The sequence below is a fragment of the Ceratotherium simum genome, chromosome 5 (assembly GCF_057802395.1).
Source record: "Ceratotherium simum simum isolate JZ-2026a chromosome 5, ASM5780239v1, whole genome shotgun sequence".
Lineage (NCBI taxonomy): Eukaryota > Metazoa > Chordata > Mammalia > Perissodactyla > Rhinocerotidae > Ceratotherium > Ceratotherium simum.
The window spans coordinates 4,807,267-4,830,254 of NC_141904.1; positions in this window are offsets into that span (position 1 = coordinate 4,807,267).

Here is a 22,988-nt window from a genome sequence, read left to right on the forward strand (position 1 = left end):
CATTTTCAAGGCGGCTGGTCTGGGTTTCCTTCCCTTTGTGGCTTCCCCTCCTTCTGCACCACGGTCTGACCTAGAGATACAGTCATTCACAGATAAAACAAACCTCAAAACTAAAATACTGTAGGCAGTAGAGTTAGCCTAATGTGAACGCAGGAAGAGCTAAGGAGCCATCCCTTTTCTCCTGATCTCTTCCTTTCCTGACCTGCCCCTTTACCTTCTTCAAGAAGCAGCCCAGGGCCCAGCCCATCCGGAAAGTTTTACCTGGTTTCCTGCTCTCTGGGTTTTGGGCTCACTTTGTGGCTTCCTCTATCAAGATGCCTATCACACTGTCTGTCTGCTTACTGGGTAATCATTTCAGCTGGAGTATGAACAACTTGTGGGGAGGAGGGAGCAGGAACCGTGTCTTGCATCTTTTATTTCAAAACGTCTTGAGCACCAGCTATAGAATAGATGTTCAGTAAATGTTGAAATAAACACGTGGTTCTTGCCGCTAAAAACTTTAGACAAATGGCTCAATGCCTCAGGTCTCAATTGTCTCATTTATAAACTTAGGGACCTTGGACTTTGAGTCCCCCTAAAGAGTCTGTGAGTCTGGCATTATTTTTTTTATCATGAGAATATTCTGTAAGACTGCTCCCCTTTGGACTTTCAGGTCCTTCTTTGTGGGGGCTTTTGAATATCTTTTTGGTTCTATAGGGTTGTATGCTGCATGTCATGATATGTTAATATTGGAGGTGGGCATGGACAACAGCCCTGCAATTACTAGCAAAGATGGAATTGAAGAGATTTCTGCATGGTATAAGTAACTGTATGAATAATTCTTTTTCAAAGAGTAATATCTATTCCCTGAAGAGGTCAAAGAAGTTCATATTTACATATTTTTCAATTTGAGGACATACCAGTTCACGGAAAGTTCTAGAAGTATTTCTTCCCCCTGGCTTGGAGCTCCCTTTAGTCAATTTTCTCAAGATATCAAGTTGTAACAGCATTTGACTCAAGGACCACAAAACATTATTTAGTAAATATTCAGTTTGTGTTCAAGACATTTGAGGATAATAAAAATGTGAAGAAAAGGGGCCAGTCTGGTAGCGTAGTGGTTAAGTTAGCACGATCCGCTTCGGCAGCCTGGGGTTCGCAGGTTCAAATCCTGGGTGCAGACCCACACACTCCACATCAAGCCATGCTGTGGCGGCATCCCATATACAAAATAGAGGAAGATGGGCACAGTTGTTAGTTCAGGGCTAATCTTCCTCACCAAAAAGAGGAAGATGGCAGTGGATGTTAACTCAGGGCTGATCTTCCTCACCAAAAAAAGAAAAAGTGTGAAGAAAAGATGACTAAGCTTCCTCCACCAAGTTTAAATTCCTCCGTTGACTCAATGAATGAACATTGAAAAGTGTATATCATTGTGAATCTATGAACACTAATAGTCAATACAGACTCTGCCATAAAACAAAGCTGTGTCCAAACAGTCCCAGATCTAGAAGACACCAGCAAGCATCTAACACAAGCGTGGCAGTGAAGCCAAATGAGGATTCCCTGTCTCCTCCATCTACGTTTTGGTTTTGTGAGAATCTAGATGTGTCTGAGGCAGAGCGTGGGCAGTTTGCTCTGGGACAACTGAAGCTGGAACTTGGTTTTCCTGAGGTAGGAGCCTTCAGAGGAAGTCGGGATGTTTGGAAGAGACAGTTCTTTTAGAACTGAGGTAAAAAAATTTTTCAAGTTAAAGTAAATTTGGAGGCCTATGAATAGAAATGGATATTTTTGATGAACTAATTTAGGACAAGAAGAATTTTCAACTAGTCAGGAAATAGAATTTTAAGTAGAGGGAAGAAAAATAAATTTTTTAGGTAAGAGGATCTTTGTTATTAAGCAGAGTTGTTTTTTTTTTTTTTTTAAGAAAAGTCTCATTACTAGCTTGAAAAGGTAGGCTGTTAGAATTGCAGCTTAATGTAAAGCGGCCCCATAAAGAGGCCTGTATTTACCTTTACTGCAATCTTTCCAGGAATGTAGGCACATGTAAACCCGTGTGAACAAGATTTCGTTCACTTCCGGCAGGCTAGCTAGGAAAGGGTAGCTCCGTTAAAATCATGAGGGCCTTGTCTTCTGAGGGTATTTTATTTTTGATAGATAAAAAATCTACAAAAAAACCTTACCAAATATCTTAGGATGATACAAGGAGTGATCTCAGATCTTCTATTTATCCTTGCCAATGTCTAATAAATTGAATTCATGTTGTTTTTGAGCTATAATAAATAATAAAAGCTTACTAACTTTGTGACAACAAAGATCTGTTTCTTTAGTAATGTGTATGTATTTCTATTTTTTTTTGTCTGTTCCTAGGAAAATAACCGTATGTTCATATATCAGAGCCATTGGTCTTTTAAAGGCTTTGTGATTTGGCAGAGCCTGGCACGTAAGAAACCCTCAATAAATGTTTGTTGGCTGACTGATGGTTATCAGATATCAATTTCAGGGATATGATGAAAATACCACCTGGATTATAACAAATTTATATAATTTATCTTAATCACAGTAATAATTTTACCTCAAGTTTTCATTTTTCTTCCTGCATTTGGATTTCCTGACCTCTGAAAAATGAAAGATAATTTTAACTCATCAAAAAAAGCCACCTCTAAAACCTTTAAAATAATATGACGTCTGAGATTTACTTCAAAATAGTCTGGGAGGGGCAGGTAGTGGGAAGGGTGGAGATGAGCTGATAGTTGTTGAAGCTAAGTGATACTATTCTCTCCACTTCTGAATATATCTGAGAATTTTTCCATATATAAGGTTTTAAAAAGAAGGTGGAGATAGAAACCTGGGTAGCATAGTTCCAGTGTCTGTCTCCAGTGTTTCTTTTCTTTCTGGGTACCTTACTTCAAAGACAAATGAACGTGGGAGAAGCATCTCTAGGATCTGACAGTTTGATAGCATTGTTTATCTCCCTAGCCCTAAGCCTCCTCTTGAGGAGCTTCTGGGCAGAAAGAAGCCTTGTGGAAGCTTCCCAAGATTTATGGTGGAGCAGCCCACCCTAGTTCGCTTTACCTTCTTTTCTGGATTGGAGGGAAATGACCTTTGGGTTCAGCAATCCATGGGGGTGTGGCAGGGGAGGTGGTTCTCCATTGAGAACGAGATAATGGCAACATTCCTGCCTGAGGAAGGGGCTGCAAAGGTCTGTCTTCCTGTTGCCCGGAGGTACACTCTGAACGACTCAAATTAGCTGTGCTGCCTGGGCTGGGTTTTCATTAATTATTTTGGTAATCACATTGTCAACTTTTCCCTTTCCTCAGCCTTTGAAAAAAGCAAACACATCTAACTGTTTATATAGCTCCTAGAAGAAAGACAAGATTCTTCGCAACTGAACTAGTGCACCTTGACCAAACTGCGTTGTGACCTGTCGGCGTGGGGAGCACCCGCCTGACCATCTAATTTATGTCGTTTTTGATCACACGCACTTTACTGGGAACGTGTTTCAACAAAGGAGAGCAGAAATTCAAAGGTTGTCTTGGCTCTTGCCTTGCGAGATTTTCTCACACCCCCCGAGCCTCTTCACTTTGCTTATATAATAATTGAACCAACGTTAGGTTCCATTAACAAATGGTCAAATTTACATATAACACAATGAAATCCAACATATTTCTAAGAAGTCCACTCTAGGCAGTGTAAAAGGAACCTAACACATTTGTAACACTACAATCATGTAAAAACTGGCTTTGTTCAACTTGAAATCATTAAATATTGGTTAACAGAATCAAAGAATTTTTAGAGCTAGAAAGATTAAAAAAAGAAAAGAAAGTCCCTGGCGATTATTCTAGTGGAAACTTCTTCTTTTGTACGGAGGTTACTGAGACCCGCCCCCCAAAGCAAAATGGCTTGTTTACCATCACAGGTCCCTTCACAGAAAACTCAGGTGGCTTTTGCTCTCTCTGCAGAGCAGTTTCACGGGGCTTGACAACAAGATCAACTGTGAGTGACCTGTAGGAGCCACAGGAGAGTAGAAACAAGGAGTCGGTACCCTCCCTCAGTTCCAGTTCACGCGGAACACATAACAAGGAGTCTTAAGCTTTAGAGTTCTCTGGGAGACGATGTCATGTTTCTATTACAGAAAAAATAGAGAAAAGTCAGACACAGAAAGATCCAGTTCAAGAATTCAGTTAATGGGCATTTGGGAAATCAAAATATCCTTCTCATATTCAAAGAAAAGAATTATTGTTAAAGTCCATTTTGTAGAAGTCTGCTTTTAATAATACTTTCTTTAGAGAATAGACACTCAAAAAAATTAAGAAAACAGATTCAGCCTCAAGTCAAATATTTTCTATGTACCATACTGATAAGGTAGAAATAAGGGGAAAAAAGCTTTTTTTGAAAAGAACCAGTAAATGGAAAATATATTACAAGTGAAATGCTTTCAATATTTTAGTTCTGTTGAAAGAATAAGATATAAGAATCAACTTTCTTCTTATGAACTGTATATTATTTATAGCTATTTAAAGCTACTGAAAGAAAATAGAAAAAGGCAATTTAAAGCTGTTTGCATTTGCTTATCTTTTTTTATTTTGACTCATTTCAACCACTGCCACCACACAGAGAATCTTTTCCATTCTAAAGGAGACAGAGACCACTTTGAACAAGAGTGGCTTTAAATACTTATCTTGTGGTTTTGGGAGAGTGGGGGAAAAGGAGAAAAAAAATAAGGAAAGTAGAAGAAAAGAGCTCCTTTCTAACAACCTTTTAACAGTAAGATTCTTAGAAATATTTAACTCTTGTAAACTTTGCCTCACGTATTTGCCAAGTGCCAAGAAAAAGAATAAGGAGACTGTAATAGTGGCTATAAAGATGGAAAGGAGTAAAACAACAAAGATAAATCCAGGAAGGGAACAGGCCTGCGCAGAGACATGGAGCAGGAAGCAGGTCGTAAATGTCGGGACCCGTGGAGCTGTGAAGCACTTGACCTTCAGCTCATCTGTGGACCATGTAAAATAAATAACATCCTACACTTTTTATTTTAATTCCAGTTGGCTCAAGTGCATGAACTTTGAGAACTGGGTCATCTGCTCCTCTTATGGCTGATGAGAAATTGTGAACTGAGTAATTTCACCATGTAGAAGCCTGATTATCTAGCAAAGGGATCTTCTGAGAAAAGTGGACAGTTAGTGGACCTTTTGAGCTAACGACATACTGTGGACATTATTTTAAGCGCCCTGGAACATCCTATAAATCAGTGGTTTTCAAAACTCTTTTTGCACAGGATCCAACGTAAGAAATACATTTTACATCACAACACACACACACGCAAATCTAAATTACTGAAATGAAAGTTTCGTGAAAAAATACTTTTCCTTACTAGGTATGATGCATTCTGATATTTTCCATTTCACTCTAATCATGTTTTTCAAAAATTCTGGTTTGTAACCCACTAAATTGATTTTACCACCAACAATTGAGCCTCAGAGTGTGAAACACAGACACGAACAAATCAGGGTGCTGGTTGGACTCAAGAATAACATGAGGGGGCCGGCCCGATGGAGCAAGTGGTTAAGTGCGCACGCTCTGCTGCGGCGGCCCAGGGTTTGCCTGTTCGGATCCCGGGCGCGCACCGACACACTGCTTGGCAAGCCACGCTGTGGCGGTGTCCCATATAAAGTGGAGGAAGATGGGCACAGATGTTAGCCCAGGGCCAGTCTTCCTCAGCAACAAAAAGAGGAGGATAGGCAGATGTTAGCACAGGGCTGATCTTCCTCACACACACACAAAAAAGAATAATATGAGATTCAAGTGAATTTTATTTGAGGCAAACGAGTTTTGTAGAATTCAGAAGTTATCAAATTTGTGATTTATTTTTCATAATGTAAAACTTCAAATTTTTCGGAATGAAACATTTTCTTGCAACCAGTATGTGGCTCGTACTGGTAAAAGACAATTTGGCAGTATAGCTCTTTTAAATATTATAGTTTTTCCAATGAAAAGAATGATTTCTTAGTTCTGGGAGGTCCAAGTATGAAGTTGGGGCCTGAAATAAGAAAGAGAGTAGTCTAAGTGGACAATTGCAAGAAGGAACTGACAACAGCCTGGGGGTAGTAAAGAGTTGTGAAAAATCACAAAACACTCGCCATGACACTGCACCCTTACTGTTGAATTTATTTTCCACAGGACAATGAGCCCTTCCAAGAATTTCGCAGTTAAGGGATCTTAAACTTTCTCTATCCAATGCCCTGCTCAATTAATGCAAGGTTCCCCCCTGTGTTATTCCTTCATTTGTTAAAAATATATTTACTGAACATTCACCATGTGTGCAGGAATCCAGGAATAAGCCAAATAAAAAAGCTTGTCCTCAGCATGACTACAATTCAGTAGAAGAGACGGAAGATCAGCGTTAAGTACCCCAGCACTGATTAGATAGTCTTCCCCACAAGCGGTGGGATCCCTCTCCTGACTGTGTCTCCCTACAGGGAACTCAGTTCCTCCAACAACAGGCTTTTTCTGTATTGGACAGGTCTGGTTGTTAGGAGGTTCTTTATACCGAATTGTTTTCTTGGTGACATATATCACCAATCCTATTTCTGTCCTCAGTAGTCACACAGTTTAATAAGAAACAAATTTGGAGTAAACTCAGCTTTACTAGATTGACATCAAGAAAGGATACACATTCCTAAGACGCTAAAAAATCTGAGAGGGGCATCTCAATTTGAGGGAGGGTACCTCCTGGACTGAAGCCAAAAATAGAATCAGAACCAGAGACTGTTTTAGTTGACAGAGACCGTGCAAAGACTATTCAGCCAACTTCTATAATTCTTCAAATAGGAAAATGAGTTTGTAACCTAATCCACCGGAATATTTTCTAGGAAACCTGATTCTGATTTTACTAAGGACATCAGTGGGAAAACAAGATTCACTTTTCAGAAGTTTAATTAAGTCAACTTTGCTTCAACAGATTTTCCCCCTGAGACTGACATTTGATATTGTTCAGCCCCTAAAATAACCTTACTTAAACATAAAGTTCCTTGTTTTATGTTGAAGAATATGTGTAAGTAATAGCCCTAACTGAGCTAAAGTTAGGAAGAACTAGTACAGACAACTAATAAATTGTAGTGCAGGCTTTTTCAAGCTATGGATTATTCTTTTATTTTGTGTGTGTGAGGGAGATCAGCCCTGAGCTAACATCCAACGCCAATCCTCCTCTTTTGCCGGGGAAGATTGGCCCTGAGCTAACATCTGTGCCCATCTTCCTCTACTTTACATGGGATGCCACCACAGCATGGCATGACAAGCGGTGTGTCGGTGCGCACCGGGGATCAAACACGCCAACCCTGGCTGCTGAAGCGGAGTGCATGCACTTGACTGCTTGCACCACCGGGCTGGCCCCCCCTATGGATTATTCTTGTTACACTGTATTCACAAGTTTATAAAGTGTGTGCACAGATTTGCTCATTTGAAGCCTCACAATAAACTTTGAAGAAGATGTCTTTAATCTCTTATTTTACAAAAGGAAACTAATGAAGAATACTGTCATACTCGTAGAAATTAGAACTGGAAATAGGTGTCCTGATTTTTTAATCTAACTCCCTGAGTTTACAGAACTCGAGGCATGAAGGGTTAAGTCACATGGTAGAGTCAGGACTAGAATTTAAGGCTCAGACTCTTAGGAGATCTCTTTGCCCAGGTTCTGCATGTGTTTGTCAGAATCCTATGGCGGTATTTTTAAGTCTCTTGAGGTTCCTCTAAACATTCATAAACGGAATCATACTGTACATAGTGTTATACAACTTCTTTTTCTCTGTTGGGTATAACTTAAACATCTTTCCATGTTGATCCTATGTTGCAGTCTCATTGTTGTTTTTGAAGGATGACATAATTGGTATTCAGTAGGCACACTCCAATGCAGCCATACCTATTATTTGTGGCAGCGTCAGTCCTGACTTGCCCGTGACCACGCCAGACTGTTAAATACTTTGAAGAATTATTCCAAGTCCTTTCTCTAGGACTTATTCTTATTCCAAAATAAGGCAGCTGAATCTTTTAACTCTTGAATGTAGCCAATCATATTTCTCAACAAATCAAGAACTCAACAAAGGCTAGAACTATGTGACAAGCACGTGGATCTTCACAGAGCAAGGTAGGCAATCTGGTGTTTTGAGAGCAAGACTGAGGTCTCCTATGGCTCCTACTCCGTCCGCGGAAGTCGATATTTGGCAACAACAGGTAACTTTTGTTCCTTGATTTTCAACAAGAATTCTGACTATTGGAGCACCTTCCAATAGGCATTATAATCATTTTTACATTTGAATTAATTTAAAGAAACCGTAAGCCTTAATGATAGTCTCCAATAGTTTACAAAACAGAATTTCTCCCTCTATGTCAGCTTTAATTGCAGGAGCAAACAGCTGAGCAGAATATCCTTTTGATGGAGCCATGAAAAAGGCTGAAGAGGGCAATGATTTGATTGATGGCAAAAACTGATTTGTCATTTGATGGTAGAGTTGGAGAAGGAAATATTTTGGAATTTCTTCCTAATTTTCTCTCCAAGTATAGTTTTAGCAGAACACAGAATGTAAAGTGGATTTTTTTTTACTCCTAATTTCAAGACAGAAAAACTTCACCACCCTTGTGGATTCCGGATGATGTTCTAGTATTATTCAGTTCCATGTGTTGCCGACACAGCAAAATAAACTCGTAGCATTTTAAATTAGATTTGTATGATTTTGACTCAAATGTCTGTCAAGATGATTGTCACATCGTGCTGCTGTTGAACCTTTTGAGATCTGCAACCCATTGGGAAGTTGACTCTCTTCTTTTGCAATAAACGAGAACCCATAATTAACGTGTGTTTCTTTTTTTTCTTCCTGTTATCATCAGCTACCCTGCCAAATAATAATAATAATGTAAAAATGAGGAGTACTGAAGGGAAACTGTCCAGTCAGGCTGGTCAAGCAATGAGCCAGGCTGATGGTGGTGATGATCGGTGGTGTAGTGGTTTTTTCCAGGGACTCAATTTTCCTAGATCTCTGATAAATTAAATTTTTGTTTATTTTCCATTGACGCATTTGCTCACAGTATAATACCTGCCACCGTTTGATGATGCCCATTACAAAATCTAATCAAATTTACTTTGGTAATCCCCCCTTTTTTCTTGTAACTTTCTCAATTTATGGACTGGAAGAAATAGATAAGAAAAAGAAATACATTTTGAGGGCCTAAGAACCCTATTTTTGTACTAGTATATTACCATAATATCAAGGCAAACTTTAAATTACAATAAAACTTACAACAAAAAACTTTCTGCTAGCATTATGACTTAGAGCAGGGTCTATCACACCACCTCGGTGATGACATCACCAGTAGCGAACACACCTGTCCTACCCTGAGTTAATTGTAGGACCAACTCTGAATAACCTTCTCGTTCTAACTTCAGCACACCAGACCAGTCAATATGATTTGGTTTAGATTTTCTTATTTTAGGTATTTTTATGAAAACAACAGGGGTATTGCTTTTGATTCTCCCCCCGCCTCCAATCCAACACATACCCAATCATATTATAAAATTGTATGTGATTTTCAAATGACAGCATTGCCCTCTCTGGAGGTTCTGATATACAACCCTGAATTTTCTCCTGTACCAACAAGCCTATTGATAACATCTACATATTTGCCCTTAGATATTCCTTTCTTTGATGTAAGGAACTGAATCCTGTCTAAGTGAAAGTAAATACTTTAAGAGGGGTAATGTGTAAAGATAGTATCAGTCATTAACACCATAGCATAAATTGTTGAATTCATGTAATTAACATTTATTGCCAGGCCTGTGACAGGCTCAGTGATAGTAAAGACATGCCCTTGAGGAGCATTTGACCTTTGTCATCGTTTCATTGGGCAATGTCAGACAAGTTGGTTCAGTTTGGGGCTCAAGTTTGTCATCTGTGAATTGAGGGGATTGGATTAGATTGATAATCTTCTAAGTCTCTGGGGATTTTCAGGTTCCCCCTCCAGGTAGGATAGGCCTCTAACCAAAGCAGCTCTTGATTATCTTATTTATCTATTGGACCATTTGTTTTGCAACTTTTCTTTTGGAGGAGTTTTGCAGCTAAAATATTAAGAATTAATTCTAAAAATAACCCCCCTAGATGACTTTTAGGATTTTTAATACTGTAACCTCCAATGACTTTCAATATTCTGTAATTTGATTATTTTTGTCAAAAAATAGTCTGCTTTCTCTATTTACAATAGGATAGCCTTCTGAGAGGACATTTTCACAGAGGAGAGAGAAGGAGAAAATTCTAAGGCACAGGACACTAGGCAGGGGGGTTTCTGGACAGTGGCCAGACTAGGGTTCAAGGTGCCTGGTGTGTACCTGGGCCAGTGTGGGTCCATAGGAAGTTGCAGCAAAGCCTGACTTTGCCAGTTACTCAGTTTTGCCAAAGGCTGGCCCTGGGGCTCACCAGAGTGTGTACCACCTACTTTTTGGATGATCCTTCCGAGTGAGAGAAGAATTCCCTCTAAGAGACTTAGGCATTTCCACAAACAGCTCTACTGCACAAATGTCATCTCTGTAGGAAGCGCATGTTCTTCCCCCTTTAAAAAAGAAGTTTGGGACTCAATAATTTCATTGGCTCCATCTCAGCAAGCAAAATGTAGTTTAAAAAATAAGCATGAGAAAAAGGAATTTTTAATAAAATAATCATATGATACAAAGAAACTCTAATAAATACAAAACAGATTATGCCTATTATGCCTCTTTTCTCCTGCCCCCAACTTGGAACCTTTTCTGGCATTGTTCCAAAACAATTCTTTTTATCAACATCAAGAGAAATTTTAGGACACTCTTTCAAAAGTCCTCTAAAACATTAGGAAGTGCAAAATCACTAAATAACTGATTTGAACTGACTGAAACAGAGAGGAGCTGTTGGTATTATTTTTGTGATGCTCAGATAAAATCTCTTCTTGGATTAGAAGTAAGAACAGAAAAGATTGGAGGCTCTCTAGGCTCAGCTGCCCCAGGAACCCTCTTCACTGAGGACTATAGGGTGCCTCCACTTTCCCCCCATTAAATTCTGGACCCTTATGATCAGAATGAAGTCAAATGGGAAAAATGACAAGGGCCTCAGAACAGCTACCACAAAGAGATGGTAGCAGAGGATGCAGGCTGATGGTTAGGCCTGAGAGTTTTAGCATCCTGGTGTTGGTCCTGACTTTGACAACAAATATGGTTGGAGGTCTGAGACGTGACATCCATCTTCTAGAGAACAGAGAGAGATCAGTAAAGCAGGAAGAGTTTCCGGGAGATTTGAGAAAAGTAGGCAAGCAAACGTAAGGAAATCCTGATGGCTAGCTCGAGAACTAAGATACAAGTGAAATGGAATTTTCCATAGATGTGCCTCAGTGAACTATGAATCTTTGAAGTGACTTCTGGTCAAGAAAAAACCTGGATTTTAGGTGTGTGGTAGGTGTAAATCTTGTTTTTTAATTTCTCTTGAGATTTCTTCTTTGACCCATGTGTTATTTAGCAGTGTGTTGTTTAATCTCCATGTATTTTGGGATTTTCCAGTTATCTTTCTGTCATTGATTTCTAGTCTAATTCCATTGTGGCCTGAGAACAGACACTGTATGATTTCAATTCTTTTCAACTTGTTTGGGCATGTTTTATGGCCTACAATGTGGTCTATCTTGGTGAACGTTCCGTGTGAGCTTGAGAAGAATGTGTATTCTGCTGTTGTTGGATGAAGCCGTCTATAGATATTAATTATACCTAGTTGACTGAAAGTGTTGTTGAGTTCCGCTATGCTTCCTCTTTTTGCTGAGGAAGACTGGCCCTGGGCTGACATCATCCCCATCTTCCTCCACTTTACATGGGATGCCGCCACAGTATGGCTTGACAAGCAGTGCGTCGGTGCGCACCCGGGATCCGAACCGATGAACTCCAGGCCACCGCAGCCGAGCACGCGCACCCAACCTCTTGTGCCACCAGGCCGGCCCCTCCATCCATTTGCTTTTAATCTGTATGTGTCTTTGTATTTAAAGTGGATTTCTTGTAGACAATATATAGTTAGGTTTTGCTTCTTGATCCACTGTCACAATCTGTCTTTTAATTGGTGCATTTAGACCACTGATGTTCAAAGTGATTATTGATAAGGTTAGATTAATAGCTATCATATCTGGTACTTTTTTCCATCTGTAGTCCTTGTTCACTGTTCCTATTTTTGTCTTCCACTCTTTTTTTTGCTTTTGTAGTTTTAATTGAGCATTTTGTATAATTCCATTTTCTTTCCTTTTTTAACATATCTTTTTCCTCTTTTTTTTTTGCTGAGGAAGATTTGCCCTGAGCTAACATCTGTGCCAGTCTTCCTCTATTTTGTATGCGAGCCGCTGCCACAGCATGGCCGCCGATGAGTGGTGTAAGTCCACACCCGGGAACCGAACCTGGGCCACTGAGGCAGAGCATGCTAAATTTAACCACTAGGCCATGGGGCTGGCCCCCTTCGTCCTCTTTTTTAATGGTTGCCCTAGAATTCGCAACATATGTTTACAACTAATCCAAGTCTATTTTCAGATAACACTATACTGCTTTGTGGGTAGTGTGAGTGCCTTATAATAACAAAATAATCCTAATTCCTCCCTTCCATCCATTGTATCATTGCTGTCATTCATTTCACTTATATATATATTTTATATATATATTATTATATTATATATATTCATAAGATATATACATAAGCATACAGTGTTGCTATTACTATCTTGAACAAACTGTTATATGTTAGATCAATTAAGACTAAGAGAAATAAAAGTTTTTATTTTACCTTCATTTATTCCTTCTTCAATGCTCTTCCCTTCCTTACGTAGATTTGAGTTTCTGATCTACATTATTTTTCTTCTCTCTAAAGAATTCTTTTAACATTCCTTGTAAGGCAGGTCTAGTAAATTCCTTCAATTTTTGTTTGTCTGAGAAAGTCCTTATTTATCCTTCATCTTTCAAGGATAATTTTGCAGGATATAGAATTCTAGGTTGATTTTTTTTCTCTCAACACTTTAAATATTTCACTGCACTCTCTTCTTGCTCGTATGGTTTCTGAGGAGATTAGATGTAGCTCTTATCTTTGTTCTTCTATAGGTATGGGTTTTTTCTCTCTGGCTTCTTTCAAGATTTTTTCTTTATCTTTAATTTTCTGTAGTTTGAAAATGATACACCTATGTGTAGTTTTTTGGGTATTTATTTTGCTTGGTGTTTTCTGAGCTTCCTGGATATGTGGTTTGTGTCTGACATTAATTTGGGTGAAATACTCAGTTTTTGAATGCCACTCATTAATTTGAAATTATTATTATTATTATTTTTGTGAGGAAGATCAGCCCTGAGCTAACATCCTTGCCAATCCTCCTCTTTTTGCTGACGAAGTCTGACCCTGAGCTAACATCTGTGCCCATCTTCCTCCACTTTATGTGGGACCCCGCCACAGCATGGCCTGACAAGCGGTATGTTGGTGCACGTCCGGGATCCGAACCCAGGCCGCCACCAGTGGAGCACATACACTTAACTGCTACGCCACGGGGCCGGCCCTGAAATTATTATTTCAAATATTTTGTCTATTCCTTTCTTTCTTTCTTCTCCTTCTGGTATTCCCATTATATGTATGTTACATCTTTCGTAGTTGTCCCACAGTCCTTGAATATTCTGTTCTGATTCTTTTCAGTCTTTATTCTCTCTTCTGCTCAGTTTTGGAGATTTCTTTTGAAACATCCTCAAGCTCAGAGATTATTTTCTCAGCCACGTCCAGTCTACTATTAAGCCCAACAAGGGCAGTCTTTATTTCTGTCACAATATTCTTGATCTCTAGCATTTCTTTTTGGTTCTTTCTTAGGATTTCCTTCTCTCTGCTTACATTGCCCATCTAGTCTTGCATGCTGTCTACTTTATCCATTAGATCCCTTGGCATGTTAATCATAGTTGTTTTAAATTCCTAGTCTGATCATTCCGACATCTCTGCCATGTCTGGTTCTGATGCTCGCTCTGTCTCTTCAAACTGTGTTTTTTGCCTTTTAGTATACCTTGTAATTTTTTATTGATAGCCAGGCATAAGGTACTAAGTAAAAGGAACTGCTATAAATAGCCCTTTAGTAATGTGCTGTGGGGTGTGGGGAGAGGGGAAGCATTTTCTAGTCCCAGGATCAGGTCTCAGTGTTTTAGTGAGCAGATCCCTCTGGACTGTGAACTTCACAGTGTTTCTCAGTATTTTTCTCCCCTTAGGTGGGAGAGGATGTTGGGTATTTCCCTTCCTCAGGTCACTTAGGCTGTGATAATACCCCAGCAGGTTAAGCTCTGGTTAACTAGTTTCCCCTGGGGACAGGCCTTATGAAGAAGAACAGAGTGTTCTGGCATACTTTAAAATGGTTCCTTTTCAGGCAGCACAAGGGGATTTTTGTCTAATATTCACTGTGAGAACCTGGTCAAACTCTTGGATGTAAATCTCACAGTATTGCGAGGACCCCAGTGTGACTGGGTCCCCCTGGGGTTTACCTAGTTCCTGTGGGTGGTGTCTGCTCCAGGAAGCTGTGCCTCCCTGTGTTCAGCGGCCTGTCTCTCTGATCTTGGGGGCAGCGGTTTGCCCTGTGTCTTCACCTGTCTTCTGGATCCAAGAAGAGTTGTTGATTTTTCAGTCTGTTCAACTTTTTACTTGTTGTTGGGGCAGAGTGGTGACTTGAAAGCTCCTTACATGGGCAACTAGCTGTAGATTTTGTTAAATGCCAGTGTCACTGAGAAAGCTTTTTATTCAAGGTGGAGCAATTTAAAATATATCAAGAGAATCCAAATGCGCGGTGAGTTCTAATTATAAATATTTTGCTCCAACCAGGAGGATCAGACAAATGTGAAGTACCTGGTTGGAGAGAGAGATGGGTTGGGGACCAAAAGCAAGTCTTGCTCTGGTCACCAGGCTACCTAGACAAGGTCCTGCCTTTTCTTTAACCTCTGTAATCCTTCATGGAAAGGCAACATTCACAGCGAAGGGCTCCAACTTGGCTCAGGTTTGGTCCTCCGCGAGGCAGTATCTATAAAATGGGTGTATTGCTAGTTAGTAAAGATGCTCAGGCTTTGCTCTGTGTATAAGGTTGTGTTATTTTTGCTCAATAAATCCAAGGTAGGTATCCAGTGCCATTTCTTTGTATCACTTCCAACTCTCTGCTTATTGCGTTTTTGAATAGGAAGACACAGAGAGTGATGTTTTCTATAGTATTGAGAATTTCTAAGAAAATAAGCTCTTCTGTTGTAGGAAAAAAGTCAAAACTAGGGTATATTTATATTTTTAAATAAAAAACAGCCGAAGAAACAATACAATCTTTTGTGTTAAGTTGATGATGCTGTGAGCATCATAGTGCTTTTTTTTTTTTTAACTTCTGCTGAGGCCTGGTCAAGGATCTACAGCCCTGTGTTGAGAGAAGGCTGTGTTCTCATGGAGAACGGAAGAGATAGAGCCTGATAAAATGGGCCTGTGCCTCCAAGTATGACAGTGGTGCCTTCTGCTTCTGCAGTATCTCTAGTCAATGAAGCCACAAGGTGAGACCATTCGAAACATTTTATATTAACTGAAGGGAGGCTAGATAAGGGAGAGAAGCAAAACTTCACAATACAGTCTGGTTTAATCAAAACCAGGAGACCGTGAACTGTTACGGACTCAGAAGGAAAAGGGAGAACTTGAGAGTGATGGTGATAAGCAAGCCCCAGTACTGCTGCCCTGCGATGGCTCGTACTCGCTGGGAAAGCTGTGGTTCTCCAAGGTAAAGACAGCAAATCTGCTCAGGGATCTGCCTGGAACAGAGATGGACTCTGACCTCTGGGAGAGGGTGCTGCCCTCTCAGGAAGCCGCACCACGTCCTATGTGTACACGGGTTGACTAATATTTATTATAGAGCCATGTGATGGTACAGTGAGCAAAGGTGAGCCCTGGTCCCCTTGGGTCTGTCACACACTTGCTCCTCTTGTGGAATGTGACGTATCACTGGCCTCCCTTAGCAGGTTTTGAGCCATCAATAAATGCTATTTTATAAATACGGCTCAGAACCCCGGGCACGTGTTGGGACAGCTTATCAAACATATTGCATGCTCACCCTGCCTCTGGGTTGCAAAAGGATTCTCCTTACACTTCCTTTGCCATCGTAGCTGTGCTTTGATTGGCTGTGAATGATGTCATGACACTGTTTACTTGTCTTAGGGAAGGCAAGGATCTGAGTGCATCCACATCGCCTTAGGTAATAGGAGAAACTGCGTGGATCTAGAGCCACGCTGTACTCATTTACTATGAGCCTGTGATGTGGCAACTCAACGAAACACCCATCCACTGTGTGTCCTTTGTTATTTACAACCTTTGGAATTTTCTGTTTACTTTGGTCCTTCCTCTTGGATTATCTTTCTAAGTTTAGTATTTGCGCTACTGTTAACAAGCTGTCTTTCCACAAACATAAGGCAAGCTACTGATACCGAACCAAGTGGGCTCGCCTCCTGGTGAGTTAAATGAGACTCTACACCAGTGGAAGTTATTTCACAACTAAAGTGTATTTGCAGCAAATACGAGGCCATGAGGAATCATTTCCAAAGTCATGGCGTCCCGGAACAAAGGAAAGCAGGAACTTTTATTTGGTTGGGGAGTGAACATTCAAAAGGGAAAGTCGGGTATTCGCTTACACAGGCTCAGTTGGAGAACATGCTTCCACATAATGAGGCCTAAGCTCCTCCTGGAGAGATCTTTGCATTAAAAACAAGGCAAAGGTCATGGGCATAGCTCTTGTGGTGAGGCTTGGTCAGTTTCAGGATGGCTGGTGGTTACATCTTCTTAACATACAAAAGGAAAAGAAACAACTTGGAAAAACAGTTAATTGCTTCCAAACCCACCTTTGAGGCTCTGGAGGCCCCTAGTCAGTGACACTACTAGGCACAATACGAAAAGAAATTTACAGATAGAATTCCGCCTTGACAAAGTTTTAAGGCGACTAAGCTTTATTTATAATTTGGAGTTGAATTGCAGGTCTCTGCAGCTCATTTCCACAAAGCAGAAAAAGCCTGGACAGGAGGCATTTGACTAGGTGGTTTTAGGAAAATATTCACGTATCTCATGAGCTCAGAGAAGGTTAGAAATGCTCTTTGGCATTTCTAGAGAGGTGGGAAGATACTCATCAAAGAGTCTACAAAAAACTGTTTAAGTCAAGTTGAATGTATGCAATAGTGTTCAGCTAGATGTCATGCAATAGGCCAAAAGGTTTTCAGGAGAGGTAAATTCTATTAAAACGTCTTCAAAGTTGTTTTTTTTTCTTTTTTTTTTTTAAGGATGATTTTACCCTGCTTTATACAAGATGTATAAGAAATTTTGGTTGCACAGTTAAAATAAGAACAATAATTTTTCACAATTACTTTTATCATAATTTGGAGGTAGAATGTCCAATGAAAAATTATGGACTCCAATTAAATAAAAATCGAGTTTAAGAATCCGAGGGGCATCCTGAGGCAACGTTCAGCTTTTGGGCCTTGAATGCTTTCATACCCTCGTCATCCCATCTACATGATAAGCCCAGCAAATATTTGTTGATGCTGATGAGAGATATTTCACATGATTTTAGCATACTCATTAGCAGCATCCATGTATTAAAATACTCCTCAAGGTTAATTCCTGTTTCATTGACAACTTTGGCGGCTCTGCCGCCTTTTCAGAAGCGGCATTATTCGCTCAGGGCATTCAGCACAACTCAGTAGCTTGAAACTGCTTTCCTGGACAAAATTCAAAATATGTTGTTTTTATTGTACCACATTCATATTCTAAAAGGCAAATTTACATTGTATAAATAAACATAATTTTGGATTCTCATTAGAGTATGTATTTGTCTAGAACTATTAAACTGCTCTAGATAGGAGCTGGCCTCGTGGCGTAGCGGTTAAGTGCTCGATCTCGGCTGCTGGCAGCCTGGGTTCGGATCCCGGGCGCGCACTGATGCACCGCTTGTTAGGCCATACTGTGGCGGCCTCCCACATAAAGTGCAGGAAGATGGGCACAGATGTTAGCTCAGGGCCAGTCTTCCTCAGCCAAAAAAAAAAAAAAAAGAGGAGGATTGGCATGGATGTTAGCTCAGGGCTGATCTTCCCCCCCCACACACACACACAAAAGTGCTAGATAAATATTTATGGGTATTAACCAAAAATTCCCTAAAAATATCTAGAATCTTGAACTTAAGAGATAAAATCACTGTAAATTTGTTTACAAAGTTCTGTAAGAGGTTATAAATCACTAACCTGCACTGTGCTTTGTAGAGTCACAGCTTGGACAAGACCACAAGGACTCCATCTATTTTGTTCATCCTTTTATCCATATAAACTTACATATGGAAACCCCTATACGTATTTACTGAATGAATAAACAAATGAACCATATTCAGAAGCTAATGGGAAGCTACTAAAGGAAGTTATGTCAAGTGTGACATGATCGTCTCTTCCCTTAGTACTCCATCTGGAAACATAATTCCAGTATCAGTGGGGACGCAGATCAAAGGAGATGGAGCTAAGGTGGCCATGTAGGGGGGTACTGCAATAATTCAAGTGAGGACTGGTAAGGGGGTGAAGTAGGGTGATGCTGAGGATACTGGGGAGTAGCCTCGATGGCTGACTGGGTATGGGCGCTGAGGGAGTAAGAGAAGTTGAGGATTGCTTTCTGAGTTCCAGTTTTGTATTTTTGATCAAAATAAGGCACTGGGAGGAGGAAGAGTTTCTAGAGGAAGACAGTGAGTTCAACTTTGGACATGTTGCACTGAATTTGACTGTGGACAGTAAGATGAGGAGACACTCACTGGGCACGAGGTCTGGGGCTGACGTTTAGATGTTGTTGACTCCCCAACACCAGCTCCACTCCTCTCTCAATGTGGTTTGGGAAACTGACCTCGTCTCAAAGGTGGGCCTGATTGATCTACGAGTACTGATCTGAAGATAATCCTGCTTGCCGGTAATTGGTTCAGGGATCTAATTCTCGTCAATGAGAGGTGAAGAGATGTTTGCAGGAGGCTTCTTGGAAAGGCACCGGAAGCTAGGATTTCTCTCCCACTGTGTATCTGGATGAAGAAGCCTCCAGCCCTGGCGCTCTTGACAACTTTCCTACAGCCACAAAGATACCTAGCCACAGGATGAGGCCAACTCTGTGGACCACAGAGCAGAGACAGAACCTGCTTCCTTGATGACGTTGTTGAATCTGTGCATCAGCTGTCTTGGAAGCTTATACTGCCTGTGGACTGCCACTTACGTGAGCATTTCTGAATCTTTTATGATCATTTTGTTGAGGATCTTGTTAATGACAGTTGAAAGCATCCTAACTGAAGCAGCTGAAGCTATACATTTGGGGGTCACCAGTCAATGGTGACAGCTAAGCCAGGGATATTAGAGATTACCTGGGAAAAGTAGGCTGAGAATGGACTTCTGGGCACCTTACCCTTATGATTGCATCCAATTCTGAATTCTAGCCTATGACTCAAAATTCTTTTTTTAGTCGAACTCAATCTCCCTATGTCTATCCTTCAACAAGCAGCCCTGTTACCCTGAACGTTCTGCAAATCACTTAGCCTTTCTGTGTTTCCATGAACTCAACTGTGAATGGGGGTATATATTCAGTCTATCTACCTGTATGGGCAAACTCAGGTTTTGTAGGGTTTGAGGCATATGCAGTCTTGAGAGGCCCTCTTAAAAATTGGGAACAGATCCTGGGAAGAAACCAGTGCAAGTGAAGGGCCCTCAAGCTTCAAGGTACGTCTTCCTCTGCTTAACTTCAGGGTTATTGTGTAGAATGAGTGAGATAAAGCATGTAATGTGCTTAGCACATGGTAATGCTCCAATGAAGGTTAGCTGGTATGGTTAGGAATCATTAAATACATAAAATACATAATTTAGATCTAGATTATGGAGATAAACAAATACATGTGCTTATTGAATTTCCATGTTGCTGGTTTTAACTCTACCCCTCCCTCCTGAGCAGAGTTCTTCCTTCCCCCTCTCCCTCACTCTGTCTGCAGGGCCAACTATCCATTAGGCACAGTGGGCACAGGGCCTGGGGTTCACAAGACTTTTAGGAGCACAGAAGAATGTTTTTACATATTTCTCTCAAAATCAAAAGAAAACAATGAACTTTCCGGTTGAGGAAAATATTTTAATACATAATGTAAGTATATTCATCTTTATTCCAATGCAATGGTAAAGTCTAATTCTTTTTTAATTTTTTTATTTTTTATACCTCACAGTTTATTTTTTTAATTATTTTTATTTTTTTATTATTATTTTTTTTTGTGAGGAAGATCAGCCCTGAGCTAACATCCATGCTAATCCTCCTCTTTCTGCTGAGGAAGACCGGCTCTGAGCTAACATCTATTGCCAATCCTCCTCCTTTTTTCCCCCAAAGCCCCAGTAGATAGTTGTGTGTCATAGCTGCACATCCTTCTAGTTGCTGTATGTGGGACGCGGCCTCAGCATGGCCGGACAAGCGGTGCGTCGGTGCGCGCCCGGGATCTGAACCCTGGCCACCAGTAGCGGAGTATGCGCACTTAACCGCTAAGCCATGGGGCTGGCCCTAAAGCCTAATTTTTAATATTTTCTTACGGAAGAAGAGGCGCACACAGGTCAGGATGCAGCCCTCCTCTTTGCCTCTCCTCCCGTGCTGCTCTTTTTGCCTCCCACAATTTCCTCTACCTTCAGCTCTCCATCGCCTCTCCCCACTCTTTACCACCTTACTTCCCATTATTCTCCCGCCTCTAGCATTTTCTGGCCTATATCCATATGACTCTCGTGTCAAATGAAAAACTAAGACATAAAAACAAGCGTGTTTTTCTCGGCTGTTTAATTCCTCAGGTTACTGGCTCTCAGAGTGAAGACACACAATCCTTTCAGAATGGAAGGCTCAGCAGAGAGGGTTGGAGACACCTTCTGAAACTGCAGCCTCCTGAGAGCCTGGCTCCCAGTGGAGAGTGCTGCCCCTCTGCAGTTTCCACACTGGAGCTTGACGAAGATGAAGAACATTAATTCCGATGACGGGGCCGTGGAGGCTCCCCATGCGGGGACAGGTCACAGCAAAGAGAATGCTGCTGCTTGTTTTGAACGCAAATCTGAGTGTCACGTAGGTATTAACTCTTGGGTTCAAGCCAAGTTACTTTAGGGGTGAGATGCAATCTATTACTTTCAGGTCATACTGGGCAGGGGTGTAGGCTACTATTTTAGGTTAGTAAGAAGAGTGGTTTGGCTAATTTTAGATGATCAAGTTTCCTATTATGAACCTTCCTTCAAAAACTAAGTTTGAAATGTCATCGTTTATAGTTGATGCTTATAGAGAACTTAATGTTGGAAGCATTCCTTAGTTCAAGGGGGTTTCACGCCTGGGTAATTTTCAAGTTTTATTGTTTTCCAGCTTACCAGCCTGACTTAGGATCCCTACTGCTTCTTAAATTTCACAAATAAGTGAGTTAAAGAAAAAAACATACACACCAAAAACAAACCAATACTTAACTCCCTCTTCCAACAACCCCACTGTCCCGAGGGAGATATACACAAAGTAAGAAATAAAGTGACAAGTTTCCTGTTTCACAAATGCCTTGAATTCCGATTATTTCTTGAAGACAGATTTAAAACAAAGACTTTCATGAATAATGTACAGATCATTAAGATTGTAATCTCCAAACTCGAGTATACAATATAAGCCTCTGATTCACCGTATAAATTCACACTGATTACCCAGAATGATTTCCAGATGTTTACTCTCTGCATGTAATTAAATTTTGGTAAAAATTACAACTTACTCAGCTGCTTTAAAAAAAAATCTCTCAACAGAAACATGAAAGTTTTCATTGAGATATTTTTTCCCTCACAGGAGCCACTCATCTCATGACAGAAATCTCCTTTCTCAAAAATCTCTGGTTTACTTAAACCCACTCCTGATTTTAACCAGAGAAGAGAAAGTTAGGCTAAGAAATGTGATGGATTGATCACTTCAAGTCCATCATTTGGGGGGATATTGCCACAGAATTTGCATGACAGAACAGAAAATTGGTACAACTAAATTATTGAGTCTGTATTCACAGATGTAAAAAGGAAAAGGAAAATATTACAATGGGCAGTAAAATCAAATCTTCAGGGAGAATCAAAGTGTCGTGGAAACACAGGATATGAGCATTGTCTTTTTATGTGTTGGCAATTGAAATTATAAGTTTGAGAAAATCTTTGCCATGTATCAACTGGAACGTAACAGTCCAACGTACAACAGCTAATGAAGAGACAGAGGCCACATGATGAAAAAGGAACAGAAGTCAGATAGACAAGAAAATGGTTCAGAGATACACATCATGTAGAAATCATTTAAATACATTAGAGAGAAGGAGATGGTAAAATAATCAAACACAAAGTGATAAAGCAGAAGAGAAACACTGTGAGAGACAAAGAGGGAGGCAAAATAATTTGACGAGAGAGAGAGAGAGAGAGAGAGAGAGAGAGAGAGAGAGACACGATGGGAGGAAGAAGAGCTAGAATGAGAGAGAGAGAGAGGGAGGGAGGGAGGAGGAGGAAGAGGTAGCATGAAAGCCAGCACCAGGCGATGCTTCTGTAATGACCTGTTTCTCATGAAACATGCATTCTCCTAGGAGAGCATGGTTCTCCTCCCTCACACGACTTTGATTTGTGTGTCTGCAACGCACCGAGCCCACTGGGATGCAGCTGATGGATTCAGAGCCTCCAGAACGATCAACCAGAGACCGCCATTCTAGACACCAAATGCAGTGTAAATAATTAAATATCAATGCAAGTCAACTAACATTTATTGAGTGTGCGGTCCCCAAACGAAGCAGGCGTTGACGTTCTGACAGAAGTGTAGGGTCTCGACAGAAAAGCAAAAACCCAAATGTACCACGTGGTGATTTGTGGGGAGGGGACTCAAAAAGGGTAAAGTAACTTAGCTCAGAGTTCTCAACTGTTTTTGGAATAATTGACTTTGCATATTTGA